Source organism: Notamacropus eugenii, chromosome 4 (genome assembly GCF_028372415.1).
Source record: "Notamacropus eugenii isolate mMacEug1 chromosome 4, mMacEug1.pri_v2, whole genome shotgun sequence".
In the NCBI taxonomy this organism is placed as follows: Eukaryota; Metazoa; Chordata; class Mammalia; order Diprotodontia; family Macropodidae; genus Notamacropus; species Notamacropus eugenii.
This window is the reverse complement of record NC_092875.1, coordinates 235922977-235937240: the sequence shown is the minus strand read 5'-3', so window position 1 is coordinate 235937240 and position 14264 is coordinate 235922977.

The following is a 14264-nucleotide window of genomic DNA, read 5'->3' as shown; positions in this document are numbered from 1 at the left end:
TGTGCTTGTTCTTTCAGGCAGAAAGAGCATGGCATCACTGCATTCTTACAGCAGGCAAGAGGAGAAAGTCCAAACAAACAAGTGTCAGGAAGTTTTGAGCAGTAGCAACCTGGACACAAGAACTGGGCTCCAGGTTACAAACTTGGGCCTTGCGGATATAAGTGAGAATCCCTACATACTCTTCAGCTTTAAGATAAGGAATAACCCATCAAGCTTGACAAGAGGTTTTTTTCATTTTACTACTTTGCTGTGGTCTTGCCTTCCAGTTCCCTCTTAAAGGTCCTTCAGCTAGAACACTGCTATCTCTGCCACTCTCATTTTTTTCTCCATGGTAACAGGTAACTAAGCAGAACGAGGTACCAGGTTACTGAAATAGGCATTAAAAGATGCAGAGGGGAGGAGATGTAGTAGCAGGAATCAAGGCAAGAGTCCAGCTATTGGAACCAGAGTTCTGGGTAAGAATAGAAGCTGCAGTAAGGTTGACTCTCCACATGTTCTACAATTCAGTGACACTGGTCTCCTTGTCATTCCTTGCACATGACAGTCAATCTCCCAACTCCAGGCCTTTTCACTGGCTGCCCTCTATGCCTGGAATTCTCTTCTTCCTCATTCTCCTCTTTCCAGTTTCCTTCAAATATCACATAAAGTCCCATTTTCTAAAAGGTGAAAACTTCTAAAAGAAGTCTTTCCCAGTCTTCCTCAATCTTAGTGCCTTCCCTCTGAAGTTATCTCCAACTTCTTCTTTGTATATCTTGCTGTTAGATAGTTATTTGCATGAGTTCCTTGAGAGCAGGGACTATTATTTTTTTGTCTTTTTTAATACCCCCAGCATATAGCACTGTGCCAGGAATATAGTAAGCATTTAACGAATGTTCATTGAAGTATAATGGAACCTATGCTTATACCCCACAGGACTGCTAGGATGTCCAAATGAGAATATACAGATACATATATGTATATATGTATGTACATTTAATATATAATAAATATACACATATATGTATATATACATTGATCAAGTGAGATAATGAGAAATATATCACATACATATAATATACATTACTTTAAAATTTACAAATTTTAATATATATCACTTTGTAAATTTAAAAATGTTCATTGACTTGACACTGCTGAACTATAGAGCCAGGGATCAGATTACTCTAAGAGCAAGGACAGGAATGAACTTTCAGTTGGGAAGTGACTGGTCCCAGCCTATTGGTTCCCAGGGTAGTGAGTTAGTAGCCCTTTAAAAAATAAGGCAGGGTGGGACTCTTAGGTTTATGAGATTAACTCCCACAGATGTCTATAATTCATTTCTATATTGCTAACTAGATAACTTCTCATATTTTATCAACATAGACTCAGACTTATTATCTGCTTTATGATCCTGCTACCTCATTTTATTTCCACTTTACCTTGTTGACTCACTACTGACCTCATCTGCCTACCCTGATCTCAGGCCCCCTTTGTTTGTGACTCAGATTTGCCTTTGATTGATGACCCTTCTGGCTTCATCAGATTGAGCCAGTTTCACGGGTATTACACTTATTTCCTCTTTCCTTCCCATGATATCTCCAAATCACTGCTGTGTATAGTTGATTTTAGTGGCTTGAGGGGAGAGTCTGCTTTCGTTCTGACCCCTGTAATCCCTGAATGTTCTCCTCTATTTATAGGATTATAAAATCATCTATCTGGGACTGGATCATAGGAGCAAACATTGAAAGCTTGAAAAAACTTAAGACACTCTCAAGTCCAAACCTTTCAATAGGTCAGAGAGGTTAAGGTTCTTGGTCAGGGTCACAGAGCTAGGCAGTTACAAAGATGGGTTCAAACCAGGTGCCATGACCCCAAATCTAGTAGACCACAGCTGCCTGCTGCTAACTCTGCCTGATTTGAGACCACTAGTGATTCAGCTCAAGATCCAGCTATGAACATTGGAGGATGTAAGGGCAAGGAGCAGTATGGATCATTCTAGAATCATCCATGATTTCCATGCAGTCTAGTGGGATAGACAATGCTCCTACCATATCCCTTTTATTCTTCCTTTACTTTATCATCAGGAAAATCCATTTCATCATACCCTCAGGCTTCTGAATAAAAAAAATGCTATTTATGCTGCTCTTTCTGTTAGCTCAATCAATAAACAAGCATTTATTAAACACCTACTTTGTCTCAGGCATTGTGCTAGAAGCTGAGTATAAAAACAAAACTGAAACTGTCTCTTCATTCAAGAAACTTATATTCTATTGAGAGAAACGATACGTGGCCATATCATCAATCAATTTAGTAAGAGTAAAATGCTATTATGTATGAAGACAGATGACACTACATAGGAAATAGTTTATGATTGGCTTAGAGAATCAGACATGCCCTTAGGCCTTGCTATGTATTACATAGCAAGATAGTTTGGAATCATTTATTCCAGCAACACTGAAAGGAATAGTGGTCGAATCAATGGTGAAGGACTCTTGAGAGACAATTACCTTTCAGGAAAAAAGGGTAAATTTTTTTCTCCTCCCATCCCCACACTGACTAGGTGGTAACCTCATGAACTTAGAAAAGTCAGAGATCAGGAATTCCTATTAGTAGCAGCACATCCAGGGCATCAGTGACTAATGACAATGTTCATACTGAAAGCTAGGAGAAATACTGAGAACAAACTAGAAACACTGAAGAAAGCCTAGCTACAGGACTCTATGAGGATGCAGACCCTCAGAGGTCAGCAGAAAACTATATCTAAGAATACTTCGAGGACTCCATGAAGGGAGTTTACCCTTTGGTTATTTATACTGTCTAATTTGAACCCACTCTCCCCAGTGACCTCCTGTATACAAGAAGAGAGGGGTCTTGGGTTTTAAGGAAATATTTCTGCAACAACTATCCTTGCTATACCTGTTTGTAAATACCATTTCTAAAAGCTAATCAACAATAGCTGATAATCAGTGGAGAGCACACTGGAGGGGGTTCATGAATGATAGTATTAAAAACCTACCCCTGCTAAGCATGGTGAAGTACATATATGACCTCATTTATCAGGGAAGCTGAGCCTAGCGGGTCTCTTGAACTTGGGAGTTAAAAGTTACAGTGGGCTATGCTGATCAGGTGTCCAAATTAAGTTCAGCATCAATGTGGTAAGCATCTGGTATTGAATCAAATCTTCCTTACTGATTAGTGGTGGGATCAGATTGAGTCACCCTTGCACTTTCAGCCTTTGTAAGAGAGAGAGTTTGTCTTTAAAAACAATAAAAACCTCCAAAAGCAGCTTCTCAGGGTTACCCCTAGAACCTGAGGGAAAAGAGTAGTCAACTGTTTCTGGATACCTAGTCTCCAATTCAACTGGAGATTGAAAAATTGGCTTTAGAGAGAATACTCCACAAATAAGTAAATACAAAGTAGTTTCAGAGGGAGAACTAGTAGCTGGAGGGATCAGGAAAGATTTTACATACGTGGCAGCACTGAACATGCATTTTGAAGGGAGGCAGAGATTCTAATAGGTGCACTTCAGGCACCAGACTTGTGCAAAGAGAAAGATGAGCCGTTACATACAAGGCATAGAAAATAGAGCACTTTAACTAGAATGTAGAGTACATGAATGGAAGTAATGTATAATAATCCTAGAAGAGGAGGCTAGAATCCACTCATGAAGATCTTCAATGGTCAAACTGAGTTTTTACTTTTTAAAATTAATTTATTTACTGTTAATTTTCAACATTCATTTCCATAAGTTTTAAATTTTCTTCCCTTCTCTCCCCTCCCTCCTCTCCAAGATGGCATTCAATCTGATATAGGCTCTATATTTTACATTCCTATTAAATATATTTTCACCTTAGTCAAGTTATATAGTTTCGACTTTTTTCTTTTTTAACAAAGTAGATCCTTCCATTGCTATTTTCCAGTTGTGAATTCTGCCCCACCCAGTCTCACTGATCTGTTTCCATCATGGTTTCAGCATGTTAGGAGGCTCTTAATGTGATAAATACTAGTCCACACCGTTTTATCTTATCAGCTACTTGGAAAGGAGTATATGCTAGTGAACTACCACTACCTTCATTGGATAAACACTTGTCAGGTTATTATTAGGTTCTGGGGAATATAGAGATTAAAAAGATACATGATCCTTTCCCTGAAGGAGCTTACATTATAATAGATGTGATATGACCTGTGTAGAAATAAGTATATTGCAAGGAAGGGCATGCTGGAGATATCTAGAAAATAGACTTCAAAAAAAGCAAATGTGATAATTCATGTGACTGAATTGAGGAGGTAAGTTTTCTATAGTTACAAATAAGATCTTCTTGATTAGAAACTGGTATGTCCCACAACAAAGAAAGGTATCTTCACAACATGGAATCAATGACCATATCATGGAATAGGGGTTTATAAGTGATTCAAAAAGGACTAGCGTCTCTAGTATGAGGGCCTAATGAGTCCTTTTCAGGGCTGCTCATCACCTTTAGCATCCACCTATCACCCAATTCTCACCTATGGTTCCAAGAAACTGTAGCATACACAATGGCCACACCCCAGTAAACCTTCTCAGCAGATGGACTAACCCAGATTGAAGATAACTGAAGGGCCTCAAACTCATTGGTAAGTTAGGGAGATGTCTACTCAAAGCATGTGAAAACTTTCCCTAGTAGAATGGGTGCATCAGAACAATTTGTTCCAACAGTCATGAAGTCAGCAAAAGCAGGTGTCATGGAATGCTTAGAGCTTAGTCAGACATTAAAGATGCCAAGGTCATCCAATGCACCCAAGCCATCACCAGTCATCCTGACTTTCGTCTTGCCACTGGACTTCAATGACTCCGAAAGAGAGAATGAGACTGATGACTTTGTCCAACTCTGTCTCACATAAATCCAGTTCATTCTAGAATCAAGACATCACCCCATGATGTCAGTGGACCTCTTTGGAAAGAAAGAATGAACAACAATAACTTCTAGTATAGCTCTGAGTGTAAAGGACACAATTTTGCCTCCAATCCTAGGATCAACCTATAGAGATTCTAGGGAGGAAGAAAGAATAATTTCAGCCAGTCTATCTTACATATGACATGACTATATGAAAGTTGTGTTCGAGATACATAAAAGATGCATCTAACAGACATCTTCTTTCTGTCCCTTGGTCTGGAGTGCGGCTCCTTTGTTCTCTGGCTTGCAGCCAGACTCACATCTCTGTGCAATTCTCTGAATCTGGCTCCCAGTCAGGTCAGAAGTTGTAGCTTATGCTCTCATATTTTCTCTCTTCCAAACCATCAGCTGGAACAGGCCAATTATTTGTCTTACTCTCCTTCCCCCTGCTTAGTAGATCTGTTATAGGAGCAGGCTATACTTTTTAAAAAGAAGTGTTATTGATTTTTGTTTGTTTTACATTATTTTAATTTTTGAACATACACTGCCCTAGCCTCCAATAACCCTCCCTTGTAAAAAAGATAGTTAAGGACCACAAACCAACACATTGACCATGTGGAAGTAGTAAGGAGATGTGGCTAGGGTGCTGAGCATGGAGTCTATAAGCCCCGGGTTCAATCCCAACTCTGACATTCAGCAGCATCATCCCAGAAACGTTACTTAACTGCCCTCCTCCTCCTCACTTTCCAGCTCCTCTGCTTGCCTTTGAATTCTAGCCAAAATCCTACCCTCAGTAGGTATTTAGCCTATGTATATATACATACACATATATAATATATATATATGTATATACACTAGCCTTTCTCAATCCTTCCTAATTTCCTTTATGAACTATTTTCTAATTCTCCTGTGTATAGATTGTAAATATCTGTTCGCTTGTCTTCCTTATTAGAAAGTGAACTTCTCAAGGGCAAGGATTTTCTTTTGCCTTTATTTGTACTGTGTTTGCTTGACACAGTGCCTGACACGTAGTAAGAGCTTAATAAAATGACTGACCGATTAACATTTCCTCATCTATGCAATGTGGATAATAATTGCCATGGCAGGACAGAATAACGGAGAGAGGGCCAGTCTTGGAGTCTCAAAAACATGGTTCCATCTCAGCTCTGACACTTATTAGATTGGTGACATGTGTGCCATTGGCAACTCCCTAGGATTTACATGTTGTGTGAGTTAGTGTGCTGCATTGGAAAGAACCCTAAATTTGGATTCAGAATATTTTGGCTCAAATCAAATCCCTGACACTTGTTCCCTGTGAATAAGTTGCAACCTCTCTGGGCTTCAGTTCAATCAGCTGTAAAATAAGAGAGTCGAACGGAAAGACTTTTAAAGAACCCTCCACTCCCCTCTTCTAAATCTATGATGGTATCATCCTATGTCTGGCACCATACTCCTCATTCTGCACCTCTGGTCCATTAACCCTTCACTGAGAGAAGAGAGGTAGATTTTAATCTCTATCCTCTGGCAGGTTGCACTTCCTCTTCCTCCTTCTTGCATTGCCAGGAAGCCCCATCTCTTTTCCCTCCTTCCTTTAGGAAGTAATGGAGGGACCTTTGAGCACCCAGGGCACCAGCCGCAGACAGACCTCTTCCTCTCCAGGGTAGTAGCTTTAATAACACACTCCCTTCTCCTGACCCTATAGCCTTTACATATTACCATGCTCCTTTTTTTCTTCCTTCTCTCCCCAATTTTCATTGTCTCACCATATAGCTTAAGATTTCTAGACTTGGCACCTGGAATTGAGATCTGGGTAATAATAACAGCAGCAATTTTAGTAGAAGCAGTAATATTTATATAGTGCTCATTATGTATCAGGCACTCTGCTTACTATTTACACTTATTATTTCCTATCAATCTTCACAACAACCCTGGTAGGTAGATGTTAGTGTTGTCTCCATTTTACAGATGAAGAAACTGAGGCAAGCAGACGTCAGATGGCTTGTCCATAGTCACAATTTATGGTATTTATTTTGTGTATGTATACCTTAAAGATCGGTATTATTTTATATTTTTAAGTTAAGGCACAATTTTATAAGTATATGTGTAATATATATATAATATAATAGCATGAAATGCAACATATAACCTTATATATTATATATAATATAGAACATAGTATATTATACAGAATATAAATAATAGTATTAAATATATATAAGTACATATTTACAGCTGAAAATGGACTCTGTGCTTAGATGATTTTGTGATCTCATTGATTTGGATACTAGTTCCCATAGAGCAGTCCCATGGTGACCCATCCACACCTTCCCATCCTCCATGACTCTTATCCATATCCTCCTATGACTCCTCTAAAAGGGGTCCATCCATCACACCTGAGGATAAGCTGGAGAGTATACAGAAGAGAAGTGGAATGGTGAAGGGGCTGGAGTCCATGTCATCTAAGAATCAGTCAAAAGGACTGGGGATATTTAGTCCAGAGAAGAGATGGTTCATAGGAATATAGCAGCTGCTTTTAAGTATTTGAAAGGTTATTATGTGGGAAATGGATTAGATTTATTCTGTTTGGCCCCCAAAGCAGAACTGAGGGCCATGTGTGGAGGTATCAAGAAGAGAAATTTAGGCTTACTTAAAGTCAAGAATCATTTCCTAATAATTAGAACAAGGTTGGAGAACCTGTGGCCTCAAGGTCACATGTGGCCCTTGCAGTACTTGAGAGCCTAAAGGGTCACATCTGGCCTCGAGGTCTCAAGTTCCCCACCACTGCCTTGTTGTTTTGCTCGTCTTTTGTTTTCAAAGAAGACCATAACATCAGAGAAATGATGACATGACTTGCACTTGACTTTGTTTTGAATGAGGGAGGGCCATCTGGATCCAGTGCTTTCCCAAAGTAGAATGGGACACCTCAAGAAAGGGTGGGTTTTCCCTTAATAGAATTCTTCATGTAGATTCTGCAAGGTCATTTGTCAAGCATGTCATACTAGGGCTGCCTTTTAATTGTGGGCTTGAATTAATTATGGGTTAGAATTGATGGCCCCTGCACTCCCTTCTAATTCTCAAATTCTTGGACTCTTTGTAATTCTCCAATATCAGCATGACACGTTGCAGAATGTGCTAAATTTAGAGTCACAGAAGACCTTAGTTCAATCATACCTCTGATACTTATTAGCTAGCCATGGATAATACTTGGTCTCTCTGATCCTCAGTTTCCTCATCTGTAAAATGGGAATATTAACACCTGTAGCAGTTATGCCAAAGACTAGTCCCTCCCTCCAGATAAGCTTCAGCTGCAAATAGCTGCTGTCACTGCTGCCAACAGTGATGGTGATGTTTATGGCTTAACATATACATTGTGCCTTAAGGCACAAAGCAAACAATTGTATATGTTATTTCATTTGCTGACCTTTGAATGTAATGGAAGAGGCACAGTAAAGAATGTGGACATAAGTAGAGAGCATCTGATATGCTATCAAGGACGAAAATAAAGGAGATGAACAATGAAAAAAGAAAAGTCCAGAAGGACGTGAACTGCAATGCTGGATATACATCTATAGAAGGCTCTCTGCTAAAATAAGAGCAGCTGAGAAATTGCCTTGACTTTCTTCATTTACAGGGATGTGTCATATTGCCTGACCCAAATGGGTGCTCTCTAGTGTGACTTATAGTACCCACAATTACAAGGCTAAGTAGACCTAAGATACTCTTATTTAAGGAAAATCTCTAGGACATCAGAATCCCCAGGGTCTTGTGCCCAGGTACAGAGATTTACATCAGGAGGCATGAACTTAGAAAAAGGAGAAAAGAGAAGAAGGAATTTTTTTTAAAGAAACAAGAAGCCACATGGGAAGAGGTATTGAGTATCCCTGAGGATCCCTGACCAGAGCTGAGTTCAACCAGTAGCATATTATGTCATGGGAAAAAGTCTACTGAGCATAAAGCATAAACTCAGAACATACAGACTCAAGAAACAGTAAAGGATGAGGCAGTCAGGTATAGAAAGAGAGGATTGAACTAAGAATAAGAGAACTTCTTTAGATCTGGGATTTACTACTCTCTACTTGGGGCATCTAGCTGGTACAGTGAACAGAGAACTGGGCCTGAAGTCAGGAAAATCTAAGTTCAAATCTGGCCTCACATACTAGCTGTGTGACCCTAGGCAAGTCACAGAACCCCATACAATTCAGTTTCCTCATCTGTAAAATGAGCTGCAGAAGAAAATAGCAAAACGTCCCAATATCTTTGCCAAGAAAACCTCAAATGGGGTCATGAAGAGTTGGATATGATAGAAATGACTGAACAGTGCTCCCTACCTATGTAACCTTGGGCAAGCATTTAATCTCCCTAGGACTCAGTTTCCTAATTTGTAAAATGAGAGAATTAGACTGGATGACTTTTGAGATTCCTTCTACCTTTAGATCTACAATCCTTTAATTCCATGTACAGGGAGGATTTCTGCCCTCTGTTATCTCTGGAAGCTGAGCATCAACCAATTCCTGTCAAAACAGGCTGCTTCAGTTTGGCTTTCTATTCAGAGATGCTAGGAAAGATCACAGGAATTTCCTTTCCATATGGCTTCTTACTTCTTTCTAGAACTGCATTGATCAAATAGAAGCTGGGCCCACTGGGGCTGAAGTTCTGGGCCCCTCCCTGTTTTATACTCAGGGACAGGGTTTAGACTAGATCTAGTCCTTACAGAGCCTCGACTCTGGTGAGAGGGGTGCTCCCTCTTCTCTTGCTTGTTTTCTCATTAAGCCCCCTCCCTCATTCCCCAGGGAAACAATTTAGCTTATGGCTCACATATAGGGGTTTTCCAAAAGGGGGGAGAGGAATAAAAATGTACACAGCAGATGATATAAATCAGATGCAGCACAGGTTATTTATTCCTACTCACAAAAAGGAACGCTAAGCATAAACAAATGTGCTGAACTGAAGATCTGAACAGAATTCAGTAACAACTTATAATTATGGTTACAGTCTGCTGAGTGAGGTCATATTTAAGCCTTATCAGTACATAAAGCAGTTTTGCAAGGCTGCTAATCATCCATTTTACCTTTCTCCTTCACTGAACACTGTCCTTTTAATTCTACTGATCAATCAGCTAGGCATAGGCCAGTCTTCTTATTGTCAGTGACTGACCTCTCTGATAGAAAAGCTTCAATAACCAGTCACCAGTAGAAGTTGAATAGGCCTAAGGGGTCATCTCAAAAAGCATGCACTCAGAGTTCCCCGGGAAACTTTCAAGGACTCCAAGTGACTTCCAGGGACATAGTGACTTGCTGGTTGAGCCTTTGGGGGATAATAAATTTCTCTGCCTGCCATGTTTTATCCCAAGGCTGAAAGGGCTTGGCATTCCAGAGTGATGTGGTGAGCCCCAGGAGGGGTTTCTTGATCTTCCCCAGTCACATGTCAGCGGGTGGGAACAGAGGGCTATACCTTTTAAACGAAGAAACAGCTTCTGGCTCATCACTCTCTCAAGGCGGACAGTTTGAGATTTATCTGAATAACTAGTACATCTTATTTCTTTTTTTGCCTCTCCTTGCCAGGTGGCTCTTCCTCTTTTTTTTTTCCCTTTTCCCATGTTGAACCTCCTGACAAATCTCTGAATCCAAGTACAACAAGCCATGAGATTCTTATATCCTATGGTTTTTCTCCAATGAATCTGTTTCCTTGCCCCATAATTGTGGGACTTAAAGTCATTCTTGCAAGTTCCCATTAACAGTCACATATCCTACCCCCTACTGCATTCCCCAAATGGGTCTTGATTAAAATAAAAAGAATCTGAAGGCTAAAGGAGAAATGATTGGAGAGTTAGTTGATCTAACTTATGATCTGTGATAGTTCATAAGCAGGAAGAGCAGTCTAGTTTCAGAGATAAGAGATTTTTCAAGTGCTAAAAGGAAGAATAGTTAGGTCTTCATAGCATAAGTTTCCACAAGAAAAGTCAGCTAATACGTAGGTATCAGAGAGAGAAGCACAACATCTGGGTTTTCAAAAGCATGGTGGTGGGGGGAAAACAGGGCATGGAAGGACCCTCCTGACCCACTACCTCATTAGCACTTAACAAAAGATGTGGGCCTTCCTGCAAAAGCCTCCCCTAATGTGAGGCCCATTAATGGGCAGGGAAGATCTTTCATTAACATAAATTTCATTAACATTACATGAGGCAACACCATTCAGTAGTTAAAAACTAGGTAAGAATTTTGCCCCTACGAAAGAATCAGTCTGGGAGGGGAAGAACCTCAGAATTTCTGGCCAATTTTCAAGCTGGAGGATATAGGACAAAAATTATTAAAAAGGAGTTAGAATCCACGAAAAGAAGAGAGAGCTGTCCTTAATGAACTCATCAATAGATTTTATTTTTTTTTTTTTTTTTTTATAAATTTTATTTTTTTTATTTAGCTTTTAACATTCATTTTCACAAAATTTTGGGTTACAAATTTTCTCCCCTTTTCTCCCCTCCCCCCCCAAACGCCAAGCATTCTAATTGCCCCTATGACCAATCTGCTCTCTCTTCTATCTTCCCTCTCTGCCCTTGTCTCTGTCTTCTCTTTTGTCCTGTAGGGCCAGATAGCTTTCTATACCCCTTTACCTGTATTTCTTATTTCCTAGTGGTAAGAACATTACAGTTGATCCTAACACTTTGAGTTCCAACTTCTTTAGCTCCCTCCCTCTCCACTCCTTCCCTTTGGAAGGCAAGCAATTCAATATAGGCCAAATCTGTGTAGTTTTGCAAATGACTTCCATAATAGTTGTGTTGTATAGGACTAACTATATTTCCCTCCATCCTATCCTGTCCCCCATTACTTCTATTCTCTTTTGATCCTATCCCTCCCCATGAGTGTTGACCTCAAATTGCACTCTCCTCCCCATGCCCTCCCTTCTATCATCCCCCCCCACTCTGCTTATCCCCTTATCCTCCACTTTCCTGTATTGTAAGATAGGTTTTCATACCAAAATGAGTAGGCATTTTATTCTTTCCTTTAGTGGAATGTGATGAGAGTAGACTTCATGTTTTTCTCTCACCTCCCCTCTTTATCCCTCCACTAATGAGTCTTTTGCTTGCCTCTTTTATGAGAGATAATTTGCCCCATTCAATTCTCCCTTTCTCCTCCCAATATCTTTCTCTCTCACTGCTTGATTTCATTTTTTTTTTAAGATATGATCCCATCCTCTTCAATTCACTCTGTGCACTCTGTCTCTATGTGTGTGTGCGTGTGTGCATGTGTGTGTGTGTGTAATCCCACCCAGTACCCAGATACTGAAATGTTTCAAGAGTTACAAATATTGTCTTTCCATGTAGGAATGTAAACAGTTCAACTTTAGTAAGTCCCTTATGACTTCTCTTTGCTGTTCACCTTTTCATGGTTCTCTTCATTCTTGTGTTTGGAAGTCAAATTTTCTTTTCAGCTCTGGTCTTTTCATCAAGAATGCTTGAAAATCCTCTATTTCATTGAAAGACCAATTTTTCCCCTGAAGTATTATACTCAGTTTTGCTGGGTAGGTGATTCTTGGTTTTAGTCCTAGTTCCTTTGACTTCTGGAATATCCTATTCCATGCCCTTCTATCCCTTAATGTAGAAGCTGCTAGATCTTGTGTTATCCTGATTGTATTTCCACAATACTTGAATTGTTTCTTTCTAGCTGCTTGCAATATTTTCTCTTTCACCTGGGAGTTCTGGAATTTGGCCACAATGTTCCTAGGAGTTTCTCTTTTTGGATCTCTTTCAGGCGGTGTTCTGTGGATTCCTTGAATATTTATTTTGCCCTCTGGTTCTAGAATCTCAGGGCAGTTTTCATTGATAATTTCATGAAAGATGATGTCTAGGCTCTTCTTTTGATCATGGCTTTCAGGTAGTCCCATAATTTTTAAATTGTCTCTCCTGGATCTATTTTCAAGGTCAGTTGTTTTTCCAATGAGATATTTCACATTATCTTCCATTTTTCCATTCCTCTGGCTTTGTTCTGTGATTTCTTGCTTTCTCATAAAGTCCTTAGCCTCCATTTGCTCCATTCTAATTTTGAAAGAACTATTTTCTTCAGTGAGCTTTTGAATCTCCTTTTCCATTTGGCTAATTCTGCTTTTGAAAGCATTCTTCTCCTCATTGGCTTTTTGAACCTCTTTTGCCAATTGAGTTAGGCTAGTTTTCAAGGTGTTATTTTCTTCAACATTTTTTTGGGTCTCCTTTAGCAGGGAGCTGATTTGCTGTTCATGCTTTGACTTCATGTCTCTCATTTCTCTTCCCAGCTTTTCCTCCACCTCTCTAACTTGATTTTCAAAATTCTTTTTGAGCTCTTCCATGGCCTGAGCCCATTGAGTGGGCTGGGACACAGAAGCCTTGATTTCTGTGTCTTTGCCTGATGGTAAGCATTGTTCTTCCTCATCAGAAAGGAAGGGAGGAAATGCCTGTTCACCAAGAAAGTAACCTTCTATAGTCTTATTTCTTTTCCCTTTTCTGGGCATTTTCCCAGCCAGTGACTTGACCTCTGAATATTTTCCTCACACCCACCTCACCTCCTGATCCTCCCAGCCAGTGTTTGGGGTCTGGGATTCAAATGCTGCTTCCAGCCTCAGGGCTTTGGGCGGGGGCAGGGCTGCTATTCAGTGTGAGATTAAATTCAGATGCTCAGGTGAGGGCAGGGCTGCCTCTCAGGCTCAGTTCCCTCAGGGAGTTTATGCACAGACCTTCAACAATGGATCCAGGCACCTGCCTGCTTGGAGAGCCCTGGTCTGCCACTGCCCCTCAGCTTCTGTCTCCCGAGGGGGCCCGAGCCATGGGGGCACCCCACTCCCCCCTCGACCTGCCAAAGGGACTCTCTCACCGACCCCCGTCACCTGTGGGTGGAGGTACTTGTGCGGCCGCTGGAGATCCCGTCCCTGAAGCCCGCTCGGATCTGTTCCTCTCGGTGCCGCGGCCACGGCAGGGCTGTACTCAGCTCCCAGTCCCGGTGCCCAGTCTGCAGCACGAAGGACCTTTTATGAGAGGTTTGCCGGTCTCTCCGGAACAGAAATCTCCCTCGCTCCAAGGTTCTGTGGCCTCTGGGTGCAGAATTCGCCGTGAGTTACTTCTTTGTAGTTGTTCTATGGGTTGTGGGTTTGGAGCTATGTGTATGTCTTTCTACTACGCCATCTTGGCTCCGCCCCCGTGTCATCAATAGATTTTAGACAAACTGTATCCAAGATTGCTGAGATAATATGTGTAGCAGATATAGTCGTTGAGCCATCTTAGTTGATTTTAGAGGGGGAAAAACTATTGAAATGGGAGAAGTGCCTCAAAATTGAAGAATGGCAAATGGCATTGACCTTTATTTTTATAGGAAGAAGGAGTCTCCAAACTCTAAATCAATTGACTGGACAGTGATTTTTGACAATTTCCAGAATACATTATTAAAAAAGAGA